Genomic DNA, 7,612 nt, shown 5'->3' with positions numbered 1-7,612 from the left:
TATTATTATTATTTGTTGTATTTGTACACTGTAAAAAATTTGCTGTAGTTCTGCAGCTGGTTGCCAGTAACTTACTGTAGATTTTTAATTTATGTTATTTACTGGCAACAGTTTGTTCAAAGTTAAATGAACATTAAACATTAACAAGTCTTTGTCTTTACAGAATAAAACTATAAAATAACAACCTACTGCAAAGCATTCTGGGAACCAGAAACCTTCATCAACCTTTTTCTGTTTTTTTCCTTCAGATTTTGGTTCCCAGAATGCTTTGCATGAGGCTGTTATTTTAGTTTTATTCTGTAAAGATAAAGACTTGTTAATGTTTAATGTTCAATTAACTTTGAACAAACTGTTGCCAGTAAATAGCATAAATTTAAATCTACAGTAAGTTACTGGCAACCAGCTGCCAGTAATACTGTAATTTCTACAGATTTTGTTTACAGTGTAGTATTGTGATACTAATAAAAAAATGAACGAATGTAAATGAGAATGAATGAGAGTCACACGACAACTGTTTGATCTCCCTGTGGTTTACATCATGGGCAGTTTAGTATTATGTTATTATTTACAACAAAAGAAAAGAAAAGAAGAAGTTGTTGAGAGAAGGGCATACAAATTGGAAGTAGAACTGAATTGTCGTCAGTCACATATTCATTAATCCTCCACCCTTTGACATGCAACCTGAAACAAATTCTTGTTCAGAAACAAGATGCCCAGTTTGGATTCATTTAGTTTGACTGCAATTACTAGATAGTGTCTGGTTTTAATTATAATTAAATAGAATAAAAAAAAAATCTGGTATTAAAAACATAACATGTTGCACATTTTATTGGTGCAGAGATGAGTGTAATTTTAAAAACTGCTTTTTATCACTCATCAGACATTTGGAAGTTAATTTATTGTTCAAAGTGCAAAATATGTAAATAAAGCTCTGTATAAACTTTACTTTACAGTTGGGCCAAATACAGGAAATACATCATGTTCTCCTTACTTATTGTTGGTTCTTGTCTCTGTGATTTGTTAATCTCTGTGATTCCTTCTTCTTCCTCAAATAAAGGTTGATCCTGAGCTATTGTCTAACGCCTGTACATTTGTGACAACAAACGGTCAAGTGCAAAGTGTGCAGGTTCTGCCTGGTTTGCTCAGCAGTTTAGTTCAATCCCCAATCAAACATATTTGAAAAATCAAACCAGTTTTCAGAATTACTAAACAGGTACAGGCAGATGTGTTTGATTAGAGATGGAGCTAAATTATAAATGATAGTGGCCCTTAGATTCCAACAACTATTCGTTGCATAATGAAAATTAGTGCTTTTTTAATAAGCAGGAAAATTCCTGACTCTAAATAATTAACTTTGCATGTGTAAGAAGATTGCTTTATGTATCTGTCTAGGGAGAATTCTGATATATAAATGTGATTTTATCAGATTTTAATACAAAATGTGATGACCAAATGTGCAGTTGGGTAAGATACTGTCATTAAATTACGCAAGCTAGTTTAAGGGGCAACAATAAACAACAAATTATTTTAGAATCATTTAATTTGCTGCCGTTTATCCCTTTACAACTTTGTTGCAGAAAATTCTTTAAGAATTTTTTTTTCTATTCGATGTAAATTAATTAATTATTTAAAAAAAAGAAGCAGGTAAAGATATCTTAGCTCTATTCAGGATTGGTCTTCTTTTTTATTATCTTTATTATTACTTGAAAAAGCTAATACACATGAATAGACATTGGTCAGTGAATAGAGTTGTCAAAATTGGTACACTTTTAAGAATAAAAAAAAGAATGGCGTCCTCAACTTATTTGACCAATTAGAAACTACTTCCGGGTCGCCTCTCATGGAACCGATGCTGTTCGCTAGTTTCCCTTCTAGTGATTCATTTCTGTATACGAAACCTTTTCACTTTGAAAAGCTGTTGCAGCGCGATATGCCGACTGTGAAAAGGGCCAGTAAATTGCAAAGCACTAATTTATAAATGGACATAATTTTTAACTACAAACCAAGCGACCGACCTGTGCAATCAAACATAATCGGAATGTCATAATCATCAATATTGTTGCTTTACTTTTTATTTTTTATATATTTTTTTGTACCTCAAACCGAGTAAATCACACAGTGGACATTGTGGTCAGCGTGCGAATTTGCGTTGTTCATAATCTTCCAAGTTGGATAAACTTTTTCCAAGCACAAAAGCGGAGTAACGTGGATAGAAGGTGAGTGAGTTACACATGTATGCGCTATAATAACAGTTATGTAAGTGTTTTACACTATAGACTAGTGTAGAAATGTCGAGTCGTTATAATCATGTTGAAGTGAAGGTGATTTGTTTTAAGTTTTGAGTTACTCGTTCCGGTTGTGAATGGGCTTTAAACAAAGTAGCTGGTCTAATGGAACCCATGAGACTCTTCAAGGACTTTAAATCGTAGATGATTTACCTTTTGATTGCACAAATAGTGATTTAAAAGTATTGCATATTGTCCTCTTCTCAAAATAGACTTAAGGCAGTTCATGAGTTTGCCACAGGTTAAAATGCAAAATACAAGCAAAATATTGTTTGGGAAACATTGCAATTTATCTTTTTGTTAAATATCGTTGTTCTTGAAGTTGCAACTTTGTTCAGAAGTGTGCCACAAAGATATATAATATTGCATGGAAATGAAGAAGTGATCTGAGATGTCAAAAATATGCATAATATAAATTTACTTTATTTCAGATGTATTTATTATTTTATTTTTTAGCACTAGTGTTTAGGATGAGATATATTTACCACAAACTAAAACATATTTACTACAAACTAATAATCTTTTAAATCAGAACGATGCATTCCTATGCACCTCTTCGCCTTAGGGAAGAAAAGTTGTCTTATGCCATATTTGCTGCTACACATAGTAGTCTATTCGGTGGTGCTAAAGCATTATATGATACAAAAAAAATTGAGAGAATTGTTGAGGTTGTTGTCCTGCTAGCGACAGTTTGCATTAATGATAAAATCCACTCTACATCCACTAATGTTATTACTCTTCCTTTAACCACAGTGGTCTTACACATCCTCTTTACATTTGGCACTGTCATTCATCTCAGCTGATCTAATCACTAGTAAAATTCTGTGAGTACTGAATAATGACTGAAATTTAATTCTGTTTTTCACACAAAGCTAACGCCTATAAATTTTGTGACAACACATAGTCAAGTGCAAAGTCGTGTGAAAGGCCCTGAGACTGTAAGTGTGCAGGTTCTGCCTGGTTTCTTCTGCAGAGTTTAGTTCAATCCCTAATCAAACATACCTGAAAAATCAAACCAGCTTTCAGAATTACTGGACAGTTACAGGCAGATGTGTTTGACCTGGAATATAGGGCATAAATCATATGGACCACATTTATGATGTCTTTATTGTGATTTTATGTAATTTTGGTCAGACCTAGTCCACTTTCACTTTAGTTATAAGAACACATATAAATAACAATATTCTTAAAATATTACCATAATTTGTTCCCTAGAAGAGAAACTCTCATGCTTTTTGAACAACATGAGGGTGTGTAAATAATAGAATTTCCATTCTTGCATGGGTGAACTATTTGCGGTTTTGGGTGGGGGCTAGATATATACCCAAAAAGGGAGATAAACTTTCTATCATATTATTAAAGGCAATTTAAACTAAATTTGGCATGAAATGAAAATTCACTCTATTAAATTTGTTAAATTATGTTATTGACCTTATTGTGAATGATTCATCCAAGTATGTTTTTCATTTAATATGGTTTATGTTCTCATAATATTTAACCAAAATGTTAAATTAAACCCAATCTTATGGTGAAAATGAAAGACTTCTCACTTGTGGTGTATGCCAGACTTCTCCAGTAATTTTGTCCTCTTAAACCCTGCCCCTCCACAGTTGACTGCAAGTTTGCATTTATTTGAATGTCTGCTCTCAAAATCCTGTCAGCAACCAATGAATAATTCCTGTTGTAAATTTTTTTTCAGTGATCTGTTACGCTCAATAAGTGCACGTCTAGCTAAGGACCCTCAAATGAAAGCAAAGATATTGGTGAAACACATTTGGCAAACACTCCAATATGTATTTGTTTGCATTCAGGAGAGCTTCCAAGGTTTCTTTTTACAACAAGTTTTTGCAGTGTTGTGCAGTGTAGCCAGTCACAGACATATCTGTTGATTTCCTATACGTAGTGGCCAATAAGAGGTGTTTAAGTTCAAGCATCCCCTGTACAGTTGCCCTGTGAGTTACGCAAGCTCGCAAATCCTCTCATTATAACAAACAAAGTGTAGAAGTGATGTAAATAATAGATTCATTAATTATAATGGAACTTTGTGAGACTGTGACACTGTGATGTTCATCACGGCACCGAATAACCTTCTAATATGTCGAAAGTCATATTTTATATTTGACATAAGTGCCCAGTAACACAGCACAAGTTCATAATTTGTCATGTGGAGTATGTAAATATCCATACTTCTTAGCGAATAATTAGAATAATGAAAATTGAATGTAAACTGGAGTGAAGAGGTTTGCTCGTGTCATGTAAACAACTGTGATTTTGCCCTTACTCTGTTTATTGAAAATAATCACATTATTGGTGCACATGTAAACGTAGAGAGTGTGTTGTGCATGCTGTTAAACAAAGTATTATACAATATGAAATAGGGTTGTGCCGATAGACGATAGTATCGTGTATCGACGATAGTTAGAGATATCGCCTGTTGCTGATGCCTTTGACGATAGTAAGATGATTATTATTATTATCCGTCAAAAAGGCACCTAACTTTGGCGATACAGTGCGGAGAGTCAGTTCTAGGATGCCTCAGAAACTTGCCGCGGTATAAACACAAGCATAGAGTAGATAGCGCTGCTGATGTGTGCATTGAAAATGGGTAAGAGATTTATTCATCATACAGTGAGTGTACATAGATTAAGTGTAGACTTAAGTGTAGACAGTCATTAGGATAACAGAGGTAGTAAAATGTGGTTTAGGCTGAAATAAATACGATATATCAGAATCTGTCTGTATATAGTAAACAAACATTCACCTCAGTAACATCTGTATGCATTAACTAGAATAAGATGCAATAAAATGGCGCTAAACATATGCACGTGAATTACACACGCACAACTGTGTCACAAGTCACATGCACTACCCTTACAAAACAAATAAGGAATTTATTACATATTGACACATTCACATATTATTAAATAAATTAGCACGATAGTATCGTGTATCGGCGATCTCAGAGGCTGACGATAGGATGATATGAAAATTGAGCATATCGCCCAACACTAATATGAAAAAGATTTGACAAATGATACTTAGAATGTATCTACACATTGTAGAGATTTGTGTAGCTTCAATGAAAAAAGTAACAAAACATGAATATTGCATAAAGATATTGCAACCTTGAGTATCTGCTAATACCAATCCATTGTGGGGTTTTTTTTCTTTTCAGTTTTTTCAGTTTCAGTTCATATCTATATCTTATTAACTTGCTAAAACACTGCTTCGTTATAAATGAAGAGAAAACAAAAATACATGAAATATTACATATATAATATTTAATGTAACAAAATAACTTGTATTGTAAAATACAACAGACATGATACATACAATAAAACAGTTATATAGGCTAAACAATAAAGCTACATTATGTAACTTTAGGCTGTGGTTAAAGCAAGTTGCGTGTTGAGGAACATTATTTTGGTAATTACGTGAGTTGTGGTTTGCCTCTGCTATTCTGTGTGGATGAATCCAATAGCTTGTGGCAAATTTCATCAAAAGTAATAGCTTACTCTTTTGGGGGATTGGATTTTCACTTCCATTTAAATAAAGAATAAAAAAGAAGTGGAGTGATATGATGTTAAACACACACAGACAAACTATGATAGTATGCCGTTTCCCAGGAAATCCGTCCCAACAATTGCTGATAGATTTGTGCATTATTTAAATTTTATATTTACATATTTTTCATACAGAAAAGTTACATAGTGTAGCTTTAATTATCTTTTATTGCAAAAACAGTATAGTATTCCAATGCAGAGTGGCGCAAAAGCATTTTTTGCACATTCTGGGTGTTTTACAGATGATGGTGTGCTTTACAGCAACTTCTCTTTCTTGAGTCACAGGTGAACCCTTGCACCATAATGAAAAGTTTAAAGCACAAAGAGAAGAGATATTGTGTGTGCGTAACACCTAATGTATTGCATGTATTCAGCAGTTTACCAGTTCTTTTCATCAGGGTTTTAAATTCTAGTTACTGTGCGTGTGATTGATGAGTTTCATTCAGTTCACTTCTTCAGTGCTCTCATCTGACAGACACCTGATAGCGAGTACCATATCATTCAGAATCAGCAATAAACTCTGGCAAAATGCAGTAATTTTAAACAAAAGCACAGACCTTTATGTTTAAATTATGCAAAATAAAGGGACGTTTTAGAGGAAGCAATGCGGAGTTTCCAAACATGAATTGCAACCAAATATACTGTCTTTTACTTTCTAATATAATGCCACCAGAAGCATTTATTTATTTATTTTTTAAATTAAAGTGGAAGGTCACATTATATGAACATAGGTGAACTATTCTAGTCGATTATCAACATAGGAATTTGATTGGCCATCATGCCAAGTTCAAAAGAGCTGCCCAAGACCCTCAAAATAAGGTTGTTGTGGCCTGTGAGTAGTGAGATTAGCAACATTATGTATCACTGTTTGTAACATTTCGAGAGGTAACTGGAGATACTCAAGGTAGAAGTCTCTTTCCAGAGAGGTTTTTCCCCCCATCAATGTAGTTTCATGAGCGCAGTCTAAACATTCATATTCTCTGTAGTTGCATACAGTTTTTGAATAAATTTCAGTCGCTGTATACTGATTAAAATAACTAGAGTTAACTAGAAGTTAAGTACTGTATGTCAGTGACAAATGTTGATGAAGGCTTAACAAAGCCTAGTTTAAAATTTATACAGGACTTTTAGTTAGACAATTTTATGATGCCAAGATATGGCTTGGCCTCACATTGGTCATCACTATTTCAGTCCCACGTTTTTTGACGTTCCCAACAGCATCATGGGTTACATTTGTAGCCTTAGAACACTGTTCCAAACCAAAAGAGCTTGTCCGTATTTCTTTGTGATATTGTGGTGCATAGGATGGGGTCTTGAAGGGTTTTTCTGGATTCTATTTGATCATTTTTCTGAATTCCATTTCAATGTTTAAATTTAGGTATGCATGATTTTGGATTTTGCTGATATCCGATATTTTCAAATAATTTTGGCTGATAGCTGTTGACGATACCATTTCATTTCCCCCCAGATACAGTGATTTCTGTTTACATTTTTATTGATTCCCTTTTAATGCTTTAATTGAGCAGTTCTCATCGATTAAATTCAGAAAAATATTTTGAGTGAAATGAATTATAATTTTTTATTATAATTGTTATTAAAGCCACAATATGTACAATTTTTTTAATGAAAATATCCAAAAACCACTAGAACAGTGTTAAATATTTTAGCTGACTTGTGTACTTACATTATCCTAAATGTTTCCAAGAATGTTTAAATCCAGAAGTGAGCAATTTTAACTAGTGTAACGGACCGTGTTATTGCGTT

This window comes from Garra rufa, chromosome 12 (assembly GCF_049309525.1).
Source record: "Garra rufa chromosome 12, GarRuf1.0, whole genome shotgun sequence".
NCBI lineage: Eukaryota > Metazoa > Chordata > Actinopteri > Cypriniformes > Cyprinidae > Garra > Garra rufa.
This window is presented reverse-complemented; position numbering follows the sequence as displayed.